We start from the raw sequence: 19,078 nt of genomic DNA, 5'->3' as shown, positions 1-19,078 counted from the left end.
CCCCGCGGTCCCACCCCTTGGTGCGCCGCGATGCCGGTTACGGAGAGTAACTCTGGGGGACAGCGGCGACAAAAAGAACGCGCGGGCACGGGCAGACGCGGAAAATAGGGCAAGGTCAATCGGCGAGGGAAGCGCGGAGAGAGAGAAAGAGAGAGAGAGAGAGAGCAAACACGCTCGAATAATTTCCACTAAACGGAAGCATTTACCGCGACGGCAGTAATATAAAAGCGTTACGGTGGAAACGGTGGCCCGTTATCCGGGACGACGCTCGTCAAATCTCGAAGGGTTGCGCGTTCCCCTTTCTCTCTCTCTCTCTCTCTCTCTCTCTCTCTCCCTTTCCCGCTCTCGCCGTCGCTCGCAGGTGATGGAGGGAAGGGGGGGGGGGGCGGGGGCAGTTTCGGTTTTCCCTATCCCCGGGCGTGTGCGCAGCTAAGTTTAAAGGGAGCGAAATATCGGCGGCAACAAGGCAGTTAACGCTGCGGCGGCTGTCGTAAAGAGCCGACGGAGGTAAAGAGACGTAGTAAAGGGGGCGGCACGGCGCGAGGCGTAGCGGCACTGGCAGGGGGGTTGGAGGGCGGGGGGAGGGGATGGGGGCAGCCAGGTAAATTCCCGTCCCTCGATAGTCTGTCGTTAAACAGAACCCCGCGATACGGGGCCAGGGTTGTGACGCAGTCTCTCCCCAGTCTAGACGCACGCTCGCTCTCTCTCGCCCCCTCGGTCTCGCTCTGGCACCCTGTCAGTCCGCGCTCACCGACAGGCATCCATAGTTATTCCGCCTCACTCACACCGGCAACGATTTACTGCCCTATCCCGCTACCCCTGACTCCGACTACCCTTCTTTCGCCGTTAATGCCGCGCCACGTACTCTCAAACACGTACACGCGCATGAAGATACGGCCCGTAAACCCCGACAAGCGCGAAGACGCGCGTTTCACTGGTGTGCGCCGGGCCGCACACCGACACGGGAGAACGATTACCACCACCGGCGCGGCATGGCGACGGCAGAGATGGCAGAGCCGGTGGAGGAGGCGGCGGCGGCGGCGGCACCGGTGACCGGCACCGGGAATACCGTCTACGAGCATAATGAAAAGCAGATTAAAAACTTTCGTCGGGGACGGCCAAGTACGATGCGAGATGATTGGGGGATGAGAGCTTCCGGGCTTCGGTCCGCTTTCGTACCTGCCGCCACCCTTCCCCCGCTACTACGCCCCCACGGCCGCCGACCGCTGCCATTGCGATACCGGCAAGAGTTATTGAGTTGCGCTAGGTCAGGTTTATGATCTACTATCAGTAAATACTTACGCGCTTCTACTCTCTCTTTCTCTCCCTCTCCCTCTTCCCCACTCTCTCTTACTCCCTCTTCCTTTCTCTCTTCTACTCTCTTGCTCTCTCTCTCTCTTTCCCTCGTCCTCTTTCTCTCCCTCTTCCTTTCTCTCTTCTACTCTCTTGCTCTCTCTCTCTCTCTCTCTCTCTCTTTCCCTCGTTCTCTTTCTCTCCCTCTTCCTCTTTCTCTTCCTCTCTCTCTTTTTCCCCCTCTTTCCTTCTCTCTCTCTCTCTCTCTCTCTTCCTCTCTCTTCCACTCTCTCCATCTCTCTCTCTTGCTTACTCCCTCGGTTCCAACAGTTTGACACCTACACCCCGCATAATTTTGTTGATTTTTACAAACACAGTCCAGTATCAACGATTCTAGTATAATACTGGCTGATTCACCACGTACAATAGGGTGGAGGGAGGGGGGGAGGGGTGAATAATTATAGACTGGAAGTAACTTTTACAGTTTTAGTGATATTTAGCTGAATGTTTTCAAAATAGGTTAGTCTGACGATAGTAGCCTTTTTGTAGATGAACCTGTGGAGAACATATGAAGGTAATTAACGTTGTTTCAAGTAGAAACATATTTCTTAATTGCATCAGGTTATTGCGTCTGGATACTCTCTGCTGACAAGAAGTATTAATTTACCCCAACGTTAATGTTATTAATCTACTCAGATAAAAATGTTGAAAGAACAGAAGTTTTTAATGTTTTCGACTTTCCAATCAATTGCAATTTTGGATAACAATTTTCGTTTAGCACGTTTCCTAACAAACGTGTGGGAATGCATTAAAATAATTTGTTGTTCTTATTAAACACTATAAACGCCAAAACAAATACAATATGTTACTCCAAAGATTAAAATCATAATATTATAATACTGTGCGAACATTTTGTCGCAGAATGTATGTGGAAAAATTATATCGTTTCACATACATACATACATATATGTATATATGTATAATTATAGGTATATCTCCAGTTTCAATATACGATTTTAATGTATGAAGTAAGTAGTACCCATAATTGTGTGTAGCTTTAATTGCTCTTATTAACTTTCGAGGTTGAAGGTTTTGGTAATTCTTGCCAAATACGTTTTGGTGCAGACTTCATCATACTGCAGCAATAGTGGCCTTGATGCGTTGATTCTAGAGACGTTCAAGTCCACTAAAACGAGATTGTCCATCGAGATATATACCTATAAAAATAGTCGTAGGTTATTGAATCACGGTTTATAGATTATCAACGTGCGAGTAACGAACATTTTATTTATACTACATACTATTACAAAGATTCAGTGCTATCCTACAGACTTTCTCATTTTCGTTGGATTTAATAAATACTTGAACACTCTTCTCGAATAAATTTTAAATAATTCCATTAAAGAGTTCCATTAAAATAAAACATCAAACACATTTTAATCAAACAAATGTAAAATATAAAATTACAATAGCATATTTATATAACTATATTAGTGTATTTATAAAATTATAATACAGTATTTGTTATTTTTTTTCAATTCGTCGTTAACAATGCCTCTCAATTGATCGGACAAATAAAAATGAACCGACCTTAAACAAACAAAATTCCGCGAGTTCATTTACATCAAAAGAAACCATGCAATCGACGTATTTTATTTTCTCGTTACTGAAAGATGCGCTTTCCAGCCTGGTCCAACAGTTCTGAAATAATCGCCGTCGCCTATTCAATTTCACAGGACACGACGCTCAAAATGTTTACATGTTAAAACGTTATGCTAAGAAGATGGTCCTATCTAATGCACTTAATGGATAAACGCCGGTCTAAGAAGGAAGATAAACCGCGAGCGGGCGAGGCTCGATGCAAATCGGCGAGGGGTGGGGGAAAAGAGGGAGGTGAGTCCGTTGAAGGAAAAGTGATTTTTTATTGTCAACTTCGATGCCGCGGCGTATAGCCTGCTTACGTCCACCTGGATGTGGTTCCTGCCTCGTCGAGCCAGCATACACACAGTAGCTATGGGTTTTATTAAAACGGTATATCGGCTGTTTTATCTTATACCTACAGCCTTGTATTTAAGGTTTTGAAATTCAAATGAAGCGGCCCGGTGCCTGCCATCTGCTATTGATATGCGAAATATCGCAAGTCTACCGGGCCCGCCTGGTCTCCTATGAACGGCGCTATAAAATCACAAAAGAATACGCTTGCTGCGAACAGAAGAAAATTTCGTGGCCCGCAAAAGCACGCCGCGTCCCAAAGATTCCACGAGGCGGCGTCTTTATTAACTTGTTCCGTTGCGAAATTGTAAACGTCGCGCTCATTAGTGCTCGCCTACAGGATTCTTCGTCGATTCCACTTTTCTTTAGAATTTATTCTTTAGCAGCACAATTTAGACACATTTAAATGGAACGAAAAAATACGAAATTATAACAACGAGTCTCGGTATTTGTTATTTCTTTCAATTCGTTGCTAATAATGCCTTTCGATTGATGGGACAAATGAAAATGAACTGGCTTTAAGCAAACGAATTCGATGAGTTCATTTATGTCAGAAGAAACGTGCAATCAACGTAGTCTATTTTAAAGTTACTGGAAGACGCACTTTCCAGCCTAGTTCAACAGTTCTGAAATAATCTTCTAAAAAGAGAAAATGTTTTGGTACAGTTTCGCACAGCGTTTAAAATTTATCTATTATTCGCAGCTGTCAAATATCTTGCTGAAAACGTTGGCAGCTGAACGATCGTGGAAAACTATGTCTGAACTTCAAAGAGAGCCGCTATTAAAGAAGTTTAAACAAAAATATTAAAGTTTATCCCATGCATTATTTATCCAAGCTATTAACAGCGCGCGAGTCTCGGGAAAAATTAATTGATTCGAATATATTTCACTGGATTATGTTGCCCATATATATGACCAATGCGGTAATTGACACGTAAATTTTTGCAATCACTATTTTCTGAAATTTCTTTTGCGATTCGTACATTTTGCTGCCCCATGGTGTTCGGGAAAACTAATGGTATTCGTGTCACATGGACTCGGTTAAAACAATAAGCGTTATCTTTGGATATTGCACTCTATAACATAATATTTTATGTTATATTGTGCATTATAAAAATATAACATTATATTTCTACGTTATTATAACATAACATAATATTTGCCCTTATTATATGAAAAGATGTAATAATTAATACAAAAATAGAAGAGAAGGCATTCGTGTGCAGAATTCGATCAATTTTTCGCCGATAAGATAGCAATTAAAAAGGTAACACGAGCTCGACACAGAACCCGAGTTATACAGACCCGAGTCACCTTGGAAGGGTTAATGAAAACGTTCGGCCGTTTAGCGGGGCGAACGATCGATCGCGGGACAGGATTTTTTCGGGAAGCCCGATCGAAGGCGTATTTTAAAAGTGAGATTTCAATCTGAGACAGAAGAGATTATATGGAAGAAATTTCTCTCGTTTCGTAGTTCGCCCGGTTCGAAGGCTTCGGGGATAGAAAAGCCTGACGTAAGCTAACAGAAACGTTGCCCGAAGACAATTTTCTTGCTACGCGTGGGATCCTTTCCGCCTCACGGACATAACAACGAAAATACCTACGGGATCCTGCGAAATTCACACGATCCGTCTCGCTCGGTAATCCAAACAAACGCACACCGGCGCACGGACAAAAGGTATCCGTTGCCTTCGATTGATCGGGGTACTTTCATCGAGGGATATCTTTCGGACACGTAGCCACCTAACATCCCGGCAGACCGAATTTTCGTTGGTACGTGTGCCAGCATGATGCACGTGTAACGTCCCACACACACGTGCGCGCACGCACACACGCACACACACACAGAGAGAGTGAGAGAGAGAGAGAGAGAGAGGCACACGTACGCGTACACGGTGTGCATCGGCTATAGCCGCACGCGCACACGTTCGTGCACGCGTGGTGCCTTGCAAGAACGGGAAAATCGGGGGGTGGAAGAGAGCGAAGAGCGACGGAGAACGTTGGAAAAGGTGGGAAAGAGGGAGAGAGAGAGAAACAACACGCAGACACTCGCGAAATTATGACCTTCGCTTACGTCTGGATACATCGCTCGAGTGAACGAGCTAGCGCCAGCAGACGACCAGGGTTTATAGGGTTGTCAGAGGCATGATGAGGGGGGCCAAGAGGGAAGGACGGACAAGTAGCAAGAGGAAGACGACGAAAGAGAACCAGCCGCGGCACGAGAAAGAAAGACAGCGGGAATGGCAGAGCTAGAGGAGGAGAAAGAGAAAGAGAAAGAGAAAGAAGGGGATGGGGTTGGTTAGCGGACGGTGGGATGGGGTTGGAGTAGGATGGTAGTTACGGGGACGCACACACTGGCGTGGTTTTACTGTTTCGGAAGTCTAGCCGCCCCTAGGCTATCCACTCCCTTTCCGGCAGTGGCGAGGTCCCACCATCCACCCGGCGACCACCCTTCGTCCTCCTCCCATGGGGGTGGACCGCCACCCGCTTATACGACCTTCCATCCCCTTTGGCCAGACTAGCACACACCGAAGTCGTAAACCTGCACCCTGCTCTCTGCCTGGCTCTCTGTTTGTCTCGTTCGCTTCCCAGTCACCCCCGGCCCCCCTCCCCGTCCCCCGTCCTACCCTCCCGGACTCTTGCTTTTCCGCTCGCTCCTGCTCCTGCTCTCTGTCCCTCGACGTCGTTCCACCCTCGCTCTCGGCCGACCGACCAGCCTGCTGCTTCCACAGACCTACCACCCGCGCGTACCTTCAACCTCGCGCGCGGATACCTCGAATGCACCAGCTCTTTCTCATCGTCTGTCTGACACGCACGCACGCCATCGCTACCGCTGCGCTCGATGGACACAGACACGTATTACACAGGTATGTGCGAGCGAGCGAGCGAGCGAGCGAGCGTCGAGAGAGCGGCCCCGTCGCACCGCGCCGCGCCGAGCCGAGCCGAGCGTTCGGGAGCGGGCAGGCACGAGCGCGAGCGCACGGACGAGAGCGTGTCCCGGTCCTGGCCCCGGCCCCGGCCCGGCCCCGGCTCCGCCGCGTGTATATACGATCTTCCGCAAGAGGTATGAGGGAAGGACGTAATTCCATCGACACCGGTGGCGGTACCGCGCCGACGACCCCTCTCTATTCCCTTTTCCGCCCGCCCTCTCAGACCCGCGAGCGGCGGCGGCGGCGGCGGCGGCGGCTGGATCACGAATTCGTTTCGACGAAATTGTTCGAATCCACGTTCTGAATTATCGGGCCTCGAGCAGTTAAACGGCAATCCTCCCGTTTCCTGCCCAGCCCAAAGTATGTAGATTGCTCGATGTGTACATAGGCTTCCTGAGCTGTCGCCAGACGACCGACCGTCGACGACGACACGGAACGCTCTCGCTCTCGCGCTCGCGCTGTTTAACACTTTTTCCGGCCGCGAGTAGATTGAAAACTGCGCTGTTGGGATCATGGGCGGGTAAAGAATTGTCTGGGGGCGCGGTGGTATTTATGTAAAAATGATTTTGGGAATTTCTTTCGATTTCTTGGTGAGCCGGTTTCGTCCGAGATCGTGGCACAGCTTTGGTGAATTTATGAAATTCGTTTGGAAATTGATAGTTTCGTGTAATTATAATATACGAAATAGTAAAGCTTGTAATAATACGGAATAAAATTGGATATAAACGCTTATGCGAGTCCATTGCAATCGAGTGGCGATACTGAGGAGAAGAATTGTGATTGAAAACTGCGCTGTTGGGATCATTGGGGTGGGTGAAGAATTATTCGCTGGGGGGGGGGGCGCGGTGGTATTTATGTAAAAATGATTTTGGGAATTTCTTTCGATTTCTTGGTGAGCCGGTTTCTTCCGAGATCGTGGCACAGCTTTGGTGAATTTGTGAAATTCGTTTGGAAATTGATAAAATAGCGCTTTCGTGTAATTATAATATACGAAATAGTAAAGCTTGTAATAATACGGAATAAAATTGTATAGAAACGCTTATGCGAGTCCATTGCAATCGAATGGCGATACTGAGGAGAGAAGAATTGTGATAAATAATTTAATAATGAGATAAAATAATTTTAACATCAACTATGCATAGAATGAGCTGAGTTATGTGAAATGGGGATCGCTGTAGCTCAGAGAAGCTGTTTTGGATTTAGAGTTAAAATGGCTTCGTGGGGAAAAGGTTAACATTGATATTCGAACAACGAAAAAAGAGAACAATAGATCGAAATGATTGAATCCACACACATGAAGAATGTTTAGTGACACCATATTCAATCGGATTTCCGGGTAGCACTGCTTCAAAAATATAAGCGGATTGCATATTCTGTTCGAATATTCACGTTTATATAAATATCGTTCATCATAATCGATCATAAATAACAATCGTGTTCATGTAAATATTCATGTTACGAAATAACTTTAACCATAGGTCTATTTATATGTTTGCATCAGATTGAAGTGCACTGAAAAAAAGGGTTGTTTGTACCCTAATTATGTTGTGTGCATCACAATTGTTAATGCACTGAACGGGATCCTGATCGCAATTGTTAAATAAATAGTAGATTAAACTTCTTCAGATCTCGAATAATAATATCACGTTCTATTTCCAAACGAATTTATTTGCCAGTTAACATTAGATTTTTATACTCTTATTTATTTGGATATTCTAAAATATATTGTATTTTTTAGCTCGTATTAAAATATTAAAATTATAATTACACTTACAGTCTAACTATTTATTTGGATATTCTAAAAAAGTATTCTATGTTTTAGCTGGTATTAAAATATTAAAATTATAATTGTATTTACAGTCTAACTATTTATTTGGATATTCTAAAAAAAGTATTCTATGTTTTAGCTGGTATTAAAATATTAAAATTGTAATTATATTTACAGTCTAACTATTTATTTGGATATTCTAAAAAAGTATTCTATGTTTTAGCTGGTATTAAAATATTAAAATTATAATTACACTTACAGTCTAACTATTTATTTGAATATTCTAAAAAATATGGTATTTTTCAGCTCATATTAAAATTATAATTACACTGTCGCATAAAACGATATTCCATATATTTTTTGTTTTGACTAATGGTAAATTTGACCAAAGAATTCACTTTCAATGATAGAAACACTAATTTCACCGTACGAACCCGAACGAACCCTGTACCTAGTCAACTCTAATCGAATGCATCCGTATGGTCCCGTGCCATAATCCATCCTGCGAAGGTTAACGACCGGCCCGGCCACTATGTCAAGCATTTAATTGGCTCCATTTTAATACACCGTCCCTAAGCAGAGTCGCGAAGTCGTCGGAACATCAAATTTTTCATCGGGAGCAGCACTTTAAACTCCGGCAAGTTGAACTTCGTTTCTGAAGTTCCCGGCACAAGGGGAACCCTACGGAGCCAAGAGAATGCAACAACACGTGAAATTCAGTTCGCGCCGACATAACTAAGTTTATAGAGAATTTTAGGTGTGTTTTCATGGAATTAATACAGAGTTTAGTTTTGCGACCATAAACCAGATCCAGACGGCAGTAAAGCGAACGAAATGGCCGGGGACAGTGCTGTCTCGCCTCGGGCCATTAATGGATCACGAGACGCGGCTAACTATAAATTGATAAGAGAACCTGAACTGCTCCATTAAGACTAGAGACGCGCCGGGAATCCTTGCGCTTCTTTTTTCGGTGCCGGTCTTTCGCTTCCGCCGCGGCACTTATTTAAAATTGCGGTTGTAAAATCGTCCGCTGACAGACGAAAGGAAAGCATCCCCTAACGATCTTACGTAACGTTCCGCCCCCGCCTTAAGATAAAAGTTGAGGCATCAAAGGTTTTCGCGTAGCTCGCAGCGTACCTCTCCAACTTCCTGTCTCGATTACTTTGATTATTATAACCTGAAAGTGGCGCGGTCCGTCGGAACACCGAAACTAAACGTCGTATCAAAGCGCGCGCCCACCCCCTCCGCCCCGTCGCGTTTTCTTTCTTTTCTCTCTCCACGGTCGCGACGAGCCAGCTTCGATGAAGACGGTCCATTAAAAACGCGGAATAATTCAGGGAACGCGCGCGCGCGCGCGCCTAGGAGGGACATTAATGAACCTACAACACGAACCGAACAGCCCGTCACGCTTAATTATTACTTTCCCGGGATTTTCGCTCGGCGGGCAATTTTTATTCGTCCCCTCGCAACAAGTTAATTTATGTATAAACCGGCAGCGTTTCGCCGTGTATACGGCCGCACGGGTCCCTCCGCCCTCGGTCGCATAAATTCCGCCCAAGTATTTGGAGCATCTCCGGCGATGCGAATCCAGTGGATTCTGTAGGTCGAGTGGCGTCTCGTTAATACGAGCCCGGAAGATGATAAACGAGGCCAACTTATCAGAAGTCTACGGTCACAACCAAAAAGTTCCAAGGACCGAACGCGGTGGCGCCACGAAAGTCGGAAAGAGAGGATCTCTCTCTCTCTCTCTCTCTCTCTCTCTCTCTCTCTCTCTCTCTCTCTCTCTCTCTCTCTCTCTGTGCGTCGAGGGAGCCGGAACGGGTGTCGGGGCCACCACCGGGAAGGAGGGGGACGTGGGGGGACGAAGACGGGCGACGGCGACGCGGAAGGACGAGGGGGTCGGTAAGTCGGTTTTCGACATTGACTAAACGAGACACGGAGACATGGCGTCCGAAGGAAGGATGGTAAGTACATCGACCACCGCCCGCCCGTTCCACCACCCGCGCAAGCCACCTTCTCTTCGTGCCCACGTCAACCCCCTTTTAACTTCCCCTCTCAACTTCCCCTACCGTTCGCCAGGAGCTGTAGGCATGTAACACCCTCTGCTCCAGGCTCCTGCCCACATTCAAAGGGCACTGCCTCGCACTGGAAAGGAGCCCTTCTTCCTCTGATGCCACCCCTCGGACCCTACCACCCATTCAGCCTGTTCCGCACTCGTGCTACTTCTAGACCCTTTCAACCGCCTCCGTCGTCCCCTTCTCGAACCCCATTGGCAATCATACTGCCATGGTATCTTCGCCGCAAAATGGCCACCTGACCTTCTGCCCTCTTAACATCCATCCGATTCGGCCGGGGACAAGAAAAAATCACGGCCGGTGCGTATAATTAATCTTCGAGATACGCCGAGGTCCGACGTTGAAACGCTCAAGGCTCGATCCGCGGACGGAACATCCCTACTCCGGGGGTGCTTGCGAACCTTCGTGGTCGCTGATACGATGGCAGAGGTAGTTAAACGCGTCGGTCTTTTTGTTACGCTGGTGTTGTGCCGGTATTTTATTTTTTATTTCGGTATTTTTTGTTCATTCTTTGAAATTGTTGTAGACACGGAAATACGAAAATACTGAAATCATGTTGTATTACTATTTTTTAAAAAATGGATTTATTTACAGGTATTTATTGGTGATTATTAATTTATTTATGACTGAGATACCCTTTGGTTTACACAAGTAGGTTAACAAATGTGCATAAATAGAATTATTTCAAGAATATATGCGGTAACACTATTGCTGTGATACCGAAATCAGATTAATTAACAGCATGTTTATGATAATTTATAGTAGTTTATGATAATAGAATTATTAGTGCTCTATTGACATTTCACTCCTGCTACGATCCTCATTTGGCGATTTTGGAATTTGGCGCGTTTGACGGTCTAATGTCATTTTATACATATATCAGTCGATATTGTTTATAACAGACGATGCGTATTTCGTGTTTCGTTTCTTTTCAACAAGTGAACAAATTTGGAAATCATCTGTAAGTAGAACGCGACGAATCATCATCATATTTGAAGCACGATATTTTTGGTTTGGTTTTTACATTACTATTAAATACCATGCATAAATATCTAATTTAGAGATTATAGTAATTATGTGTTACTTGCTCAGTCTTTTGTTTTTCATACAATAAAAAAAAATTTGTTCTTTCTATTCACGCAGCCTGCCGCAATGCCTATTTGGGGCTTTCTAAAAAATATAAAATACTTTAACAACCAAATATAATTTGAATTTAATTATATTGTTATATATATATGCACCAAAAATTGTGTAACAATATAATTATATTCAAATTATATTTTATATATATATAACTTTTCAAAAATTCAAAAGAAAAGAAATTTGGCAGTCAATGGGTCAAGTGCTTCCGAAGCAGATAAAACATTCGCACTTGTAACAAGCATAATTCGCAGAGAAACAATACCCGATCACCGGCGACAATATTTATAAACGTGTGTACGTAAGCACCGACATCGGCCATATTGAGTTTACCGGCGAAAGTTGATCTCTCAGGTTTTATCCTCGCCGGTTTAGTAACACACTGTGTAATGCTGTTTACAATAACGCGAGATATGTTTTATGGAGTGTATAACTCCGGTATATCTTTACGAGCGGGTGTACACGTCTATAAAATCTAAATAGGATCATGTCCTTGAACTTGTATGTCGCAAGTCGCAGCGTCGCACCGGTGTGCAATCGGTACGGGAGCCGATTCAACCGGAGCCGTTCCTTCTCCAAAAAATTGATTTTCCCATTTGACTGAACCTTCGCCGCGCGAATAACGCGTTGTAAAGTGTGCGAGGACGATTTCACCCGCGACCTCGATTCTCCACGCGCCTCATCGTCGCCATCGTCGTCGTCGTCGTCGTCGTCGTCGTCTTCGTCGTCGTCGTCGTCTACTTTCCAGAGTGGATGGGGGATGTCGGCGGTGTTACGTGCCGTGAAAAAGGAATTTCTGGGGGGAATTTCGGATTTCTTGGCGCGCCGAACGAACGTCAGCAACCATCCCCCGTCCTGTCTCAGCAATCTCCACAAAGGACCGCTGAACGGGACAAATGAATCGTAATTGCGGTCGCGACGCGCACGATTGTTTTACGTACGAGACAATTAAACGATTTTATTGGACGTCGGAGGCGACTCGGCGCGCGGACTCTACACATTTTTCCGGTGTATTTGCAGGGAGGGGGCGCAGATGAAAAACTGTTCGCGATTTTACGACCGGAAATTACGCGGAAATTACGACCATTCGAAACAAAAACATGCAGTTTCGTCGACCGATCCTTGACGATTCTGCGGTTGCAGGAAAAAACGACGCATGTCACGTGTTTTCGCCTATCGGATATTGTCGCTTAAAGTTCCGATCATTAATTCCACGTATTAATAGTGTTCCTTTGTTTGTTTGTTTTTTTGAGCCTATCGAATTTGTTCTTATGCCTTTTTTACGAGCTGAAACCGTTTTTCATTTTGACATTCGGCGCTTCCCGCGAAAGAATTTGAGGCTTTTCTTTATTAATAATGCTACTTTCAATCAAGTTTATGCTATTTTATTTAGAGATTTAAATTGTAATGAATGTTTGATGAAATTTTGTATAGAAATTTTAAGTTCTAATAAATTTTTAATAAGAGGCATGGTATATTTTTCTAATGCGACCGGGGGGCAACCTGGATCTCTCGCGCCCTCTCTTGATTTCTTCATTATTCCAGGCTTTAAAAAGTCTGAAAAAATTCTGCGATACTTATTAGAACCTTTACTTTAATGTACAATTGACGATTCAGTCTTTTTTCGGCGAGGGAACCAGGTGCAACCCTTGCGCTTCGAAGATATCCGAGGGTAAAAATTTCGCCCGATTAATTAAAGACCCAGTTTGCCGGCGAAGCGCTAAGAAATATAGTGAATATGCTATTTTATTCGAACCACGTTCGACAGGAAATCGTGTTAAACGATCGGCTACGTGTTTTCAACCGGTTCGTCAAACGATTTACTTGTTTACTAATACAGATATGGATTCCAGCAGAATTTATTCAAGCAACTGTGCCGTTCTTGCGGGACGGCTCTTGATCTTCCACTGCGTTCGCCCGGAATATTTTATTCCGGGGGCGATCTTTACATTTTCCGAGAAACATATATTTCGCGTCAAATCCACCATAACACGTATATTTGAATTACGAATGGAAGCCAGCCAGAGAAATGTCGCGTTTCGGAAAAACGACGGGGAGCGGAGCCACCAAAATGAGTGGAATAAAAGATTCTCATAGATTTTTTACAAGTTGATGCTTCGGGTCTAAAGAACAGCAGCCTTTTCTTTTTCTCCACGGTCGCGCTGCCGTTTCCTTCGGGACAGCGTTGCTACGGTTCGGGAAAACGGAACGCATAAATGTAGCGTGAACTGAACTGGGTGTTTGCAGAAGATATTTTTCTGTGCGCAATTGCTGCTGGAAGGGTGGATTTTCGCGGTGTAACTTACATCGTACCTCTTGGATAGCTGACGAATATAAACAATAGTTCGACGAGCACGTTCAACGTCTTATAAAAATTAACGTTATCGTCGGGAGCTGAGAAATGAATTGCGCTATCGAGCGCTAATTAGTAAAGTAAGTCGTGCACGTCGCGGAAGATGAAAAAGAAAACGATATCGCCCACGGTTCTACGTTTCCGCGTAATCAACGATCATTATCGTGGAACTGACTTCATAATAATTGGACGCACGCAAAAACATTGATTTACTAGCTTCGCAATTATTCGAGAACAATAAGTCAGAGGCGAAAGAAGATTGTAGGGGATTTAAGGCTTAGAACAAATCCCACCTCTGGCTGCAACGATGTTTTAATGTTATAAGCTCTTTGTTCCGTTTTCTCTTCCTGCCTTCTGCCACCCAGTGGATGCAAATAATTTACGCTAGCTGAACTATGTAACTAGGCGAAGGTAGCAAACAGTCAACCGAGCCCAAGCAACGAAACAACCGTACGAAATTGTATTCGTTCGTATTTTCTACAAGTACAATTTAATTCGCGTTTGCGCTTTTCGTTGGGAATAAGTTACGAAATACAGATCTATCGATTCGATATGATTAAATACAGAAGAAATTCTTTCCTTAACATTTATAAATAGGAACCTGAAGATCTACGTGAAAGTAAACGGTATTTTCGATACCAATTTTGTGCTTTATATCAATTACCAAAATTGTCGACGTTGTTCCTTAATTGGGTGATCCAAGTACTACTATGATCAGCTCCTATATAGTTTTATATGACTATTATATGATTATATAAACATTCATTTTTATATTTATTACTACAATGAAATATTATTTGTATTCATTGTCAAAGAACTTGTTAAAAAAATTAAAACTAAACGCTTTATATCAATTACCAAAATTGTCGACGTTGTTCCTTAATTGAGTGATCCAAGTACTACTATGATCAGCTCCTATATAGTTTTATATGACTATTATATGATTATATAAACATTCATTTTTATATTTATTACTACAATAAAATATTATTTGTATTCATTGTCAAAGAACTTGCTAAAGAAATTAAAACTAAACGCTTTATATATCAATTACCAAAATTGTCGACGTTGTTCCTTAATCGGGTGATCCAAGTACTACTATGATCAGCTCCTATATAGTTTTATATGACTATTATATGATTATATAAACATTCATTTTTATATTTATTACTACAATGAAATATTATTTGTATTCATTGTCAAAGAACTTGTTAAAGAAATTAAAACTAAACGCTTTATATCAATTACCAAAATTGTCGACGTTATTCCCTAATCGGGTGATCCAGGTACTACTATGATCAGCTCCTATATAATTTTATATAACTATTATATGTTTATATAAACATTCATTTTGATTTATTTTATATTTATTACTACAATAAAATATTATTTGTATTAACTGTCAGAGCACTTGCTAAAGAAATTAAAACTAAAACGAGCAAACGTAGGTGAAACTCATTGAAACTATGCACTCTTACAGTAAACGAACTAATCTTTCGAATGTTTCAAACTAGAATTAGATAAGTCGTTTAGTTTGTTCGTTATTTCGTCCTAAACAAAAGTGTCCCATTCATGGTACAGTAATTTCTCCCTGCTCGTTTTTTATTGCTACCGATTGTCAAGAACTATAAAAACGAGACGCAAGGCTCGAATAATCGTGTCTCCTCTTCCCACATTGGTCACTTTTGTGTACAAGCTAAGCGACAATTAGGGAGAAATTTCTATACTGATTTCGTCTACCGAAATTCAGTCGCTACGATATCTTGAGTGAAACTATATACCCAAATATATTTTCAATCTAAGAACAAATAAGCGACGCATGTCGCGATACATACAATCGTCGATTATTATTATTATTATTATTATAAGGATTAATAAGGGTTAAGTTATACAAGTTATAATAAGAATTAAATTCAAATGACATAAACGTAACCCTTTGCACTCGAAGCCATTTTAATTGAAAAACTAAAATAATTCTTCCGATTTATAGTATTCCCATTTTATATGACAAAGTGCATTTTATGCACGTAAAATTGAATCCTGTGATTCATGCAACGGATACGCTATTGACAATTTTTTAAATTTAAGCTTTGATGATATTAAAATTATTTTCGAACGTGATATAAGATTTTTACCGGTGCCTCGTGGTCACAATTCGAGTGCAAAGGGTTAATAGATTGACTGCGAAGTGCAATCTAGCGAAGAAACAACGTGATTAAATGGCACTGAACCGTGCACAATATTCCCAAAAACATTCATTCCCGTCGATCCGACAAAATTCCCCTCGAATTCGACCGAAACTCTGAAAATTCGCCGGGGGAGCTCGATCACGAATTCCGGGTTGATTTACGCGCGCGGAACGGTTCCTCGGGCAGCGTCTTCGATTACAAGACTCCGTGTATATCGCGAAGGTCCTTGGGAACCACGAATCATAAACCTGGCCGATACCTAAGGTAGAATCGACAAGCTTCGTCCTAAATTGCAAGCGACGTAACACAATAGACCTATGCCGCATCCAGGATCGAATTACGTAAGACAGCAAGGATAATGACGAGCGGTGGTAGCAGCGGGTGCCGGGGGAGCGGTTTCGGCAGTGAATCGATCGGATCGATGAGAGGAGAGGAAAGGAGCGAACGGGGGGAAAAAAAGGTAAACGACGCGCACGTACACGCATACACACACACACACACACACACACACACACACACACACACACACACACACACACACACACACATACACACGTACACGCATACACACGCACACACATAGAGACACATACACATCGAGAGGTGAGAAGCAACGGAAGGGAAGAAAGAAAAAAAGGGAGAGGAAGATGAGATTCGTTCGCCGCGAGTCCCGAACTTTTTGGTGTGCGCTGTAACCGTCAGCGTCATACCTTTTCTTCCACCGGTCCCGTAACGTTCTTCTCCCAGCGTCGGTGTCGGCGTGACAAAGCAGAAGTGGGTGGACAGGGTGAGTGGAGCGCGGTCCAAAATGTGGCTCCTTCTCGCAGGACGCCGAGGACGAGGACGAGGACGAGGACGAGGACGAGGATGAGGACGAGGACGAGGACGACGAGGGGGGTTCTAGGGACTAGCGCGAGGGCGGATCAATACAATCGCTAATCCGGTGCATTGTGAGGCGAGGCGTGGCGTAGCAAAGAGGCGAGGTGAGGCGGTGGTGGTCTTGCTTGCCTTCTCATCCCCCCGCGTCTCAACCGCCAGTTTCAACCCTCTCCACCCACCCACCCACCCTTCCATCCCGGGCCTCCTCCTGCCGCTCTCTACGTTTCAACCCCTCAACGAGCCTGCCTCTGCCTTCCTTCGTAGCCGTTCGGCCCACCCGCGCCCCTACAACGTCCGTTGCCTTCCACCGTCGGCACCGTCTTGCCGCACTTCCGTTTCCAACCCTTAACCTAGCCGTCGACGAACCAACAACCCCCTTGGCGAGCAACGGTGTAGGATCACCGCCGCCCGGGCTACGAAAACGTAACTCACGCCGAGAGTAAATTCGTCTTTCGACGACTTTCGTCTTTTTTTCTTCTCTCTCTCTCTCTCTCCTTCTCTCTCCTTCTCTCTTCTTCTCTCTCTTTGTTCCTTTCTCTATTTTGCCACCGTTACTTTCCGAGGGCGTACTCTACCCTCCAACTTCTCCTTGTCTTCCTCCCGCACCTCCTGGCCGCTCTTCCCTCTCGGCCCTGACATTTTCTCTTTCCGGCCACCGAGGGCGAAATCGCCGATAAGGGAATTGCGATGAATTTGAGCAATAAGAGATTTCATTCATTCCGGGAACTTTGCTCGGACGGAATTTTCTTCGGATGCTTCCGGAGATCCGACGCGCAAATTAGTTCTATCGGGAAGCCGGCATTTTTTATTCGCCAGGAATTCTTTCGACTCGCCGCGCGGCCCGTCGAAAGTTCCGAGTGCGTTCACTGGGGACAGAGGGTCAGTCGATAAGTAAGGTCAGCCGTCTAACCTCTGCTTCGGGGAAACTATGCCTCCGCCGATCGGTCACTTCGTGGAAGCGCGGCGTTAGACCTCTTTCACGCCGATGTGAATTTCTCCCGAATTTGCGCTCTGTTCGCGCACGGAAATTCGAGGAGAGAAAATTCTCGACAATTCGAGAAGAGGAGATACGATTGTTCGAGCCTCGAGTCTCGGTTTTATTGTTGCTGACAATCGGTGACTGTAAAAACGAGACAAATTCTTCATTTTTCTGCACAATCTGCTCGCGAATTAGGGAGAAATTACTGTACAGGGCAACAATATACAATTAATATTAACTATTACATACCATGAACGATTCTAAAAAAAGGGCCATTGAAAAATGGCACTCACAAATGACAAATCTTAATGAACAGCAAAAAGTGAGCAAAGAACAGAAGCGAACAAAGAAAGGAACAAAAGCGAATAATTGGGCGAAATACTTAATTAGGTATATGCATGAAAGTTGTATGTAAAAATAATATATTTTAGACATCTTGTCCCAAATTGGCTTACACTTGTCATTCGATTACTATATCTGACAGAAATATCGTGACACTTAAATTACGCGATGCCTACGATTTAGATTGAAAATATATTTGCGTGCCACCCACATTTTTGCTCCAAGTATTTCTCATTAAAAATTGACGAACCTGAAATGATATCTATTTGAATTTTACGTAAAAGGTGTAATAAAAAGGAAAGAACAACTGGAAAGCATTGTCTTCGTGTCATAAATAAATAACGTTGAACATGGAAAATTATCTTTTCGTGCATTATTTTAAGAACTTCTAGTTGACAACGATGCATTTTTTAATTGCTTTAAAATGTACATAACGATTGTCTGACTGTGCTTAAAATTTGATAGAATTAAATTATATCGATTAAATTTACAGTGTTCTGATATTTAAAAAAAAAACGTGTCGTCACCCCTGAGACCAGTTCAAGTGTGTGCGCAAGAAGAAATGTTAAAGAAGCATTCGAGCAGAATTATCTTAGATTTGAATCGTTAACGGATTATGTATGGCTATGTATTTTAATTTTTTTTTACAGTCCGAATTATCAAAATGAAGATTCTGCGGATAATGGACGCTATAAAATATTTCACTGCTTTAAAGATAGGACGAGTATGTTTACATAGTATCGTAACCGTTCGAGAATTACCCAACAAATAACTGCCCGCTGGGAACGCCCCTCGCTCACACGCATAACCGATATATGCGTGCACGCCCTACATTGTCGCCTTTTGTAGTCCCAATTCCCCTACATATGATCACAGTGGAAGGCAAACAGGCGAGGAAAGCGCGCGTGTGATTGGTTGTCCTGATAATTACGCGTTTCCTAGAAGAACCTGCCTCCAGAGCCCCAGAAACAGGTAGTTATCGAGCGTGCACAATAAACAGAGTGACAATACTTGTCTTCTTTCAGCTATTTCTATATTGGAATCGCCTTTGTTCATCGTCAATATAATATTTCAACACTTTTAGTATTTAACATAATCGCGGACGATTTCACATTTATAAATTTTGAAACTCCTTTTA

The 19,078-nt window shown here is 43.7% G+C and overlaps 1 long non-coding RNA gene across 1 annotated transcript in view; it reads right to left on the bottom strand.

Moving 5' to 3' along the window:
• Positions 1 to 1,376: 1,376 nt before the first annotated feature.
• Positions 1,377 to 19,078, bottom strand: part of LOC143259758 (uncharacterized) — a 32,573-nt gene continuing 14,871 nt past the window's right edge. The window contains exon 3 of the long non-coding RNA XR_013033763.1: positions 1,377 to 2,510. This is a non-coding gene — a long non-coding RNA (uncharacterized LOC143259758). The remainder of the gene's footprint in view (positions 2,511 to 19,078) is intronic.

This window comes from Megalopta genalis, chromosome 6, assembly GCF_051020955.1.
Source record: "Megalopta genalis isolate 19385.01 chromosome 6, iyMegGena1_principal, whole genome shotgun sequence".
In the NCBI taxonomy this organism is placed as follows: Eukaryota; Metazoa; Arthropoda; class Insecta; order Hymenoptera; family Halictidae; genus Megalopta; species Megalopta genalis.
Note: the sequence above shows the minus strand (reverse complement) of the source record. Positions and strands in the feature narration are given on the sequence as shown.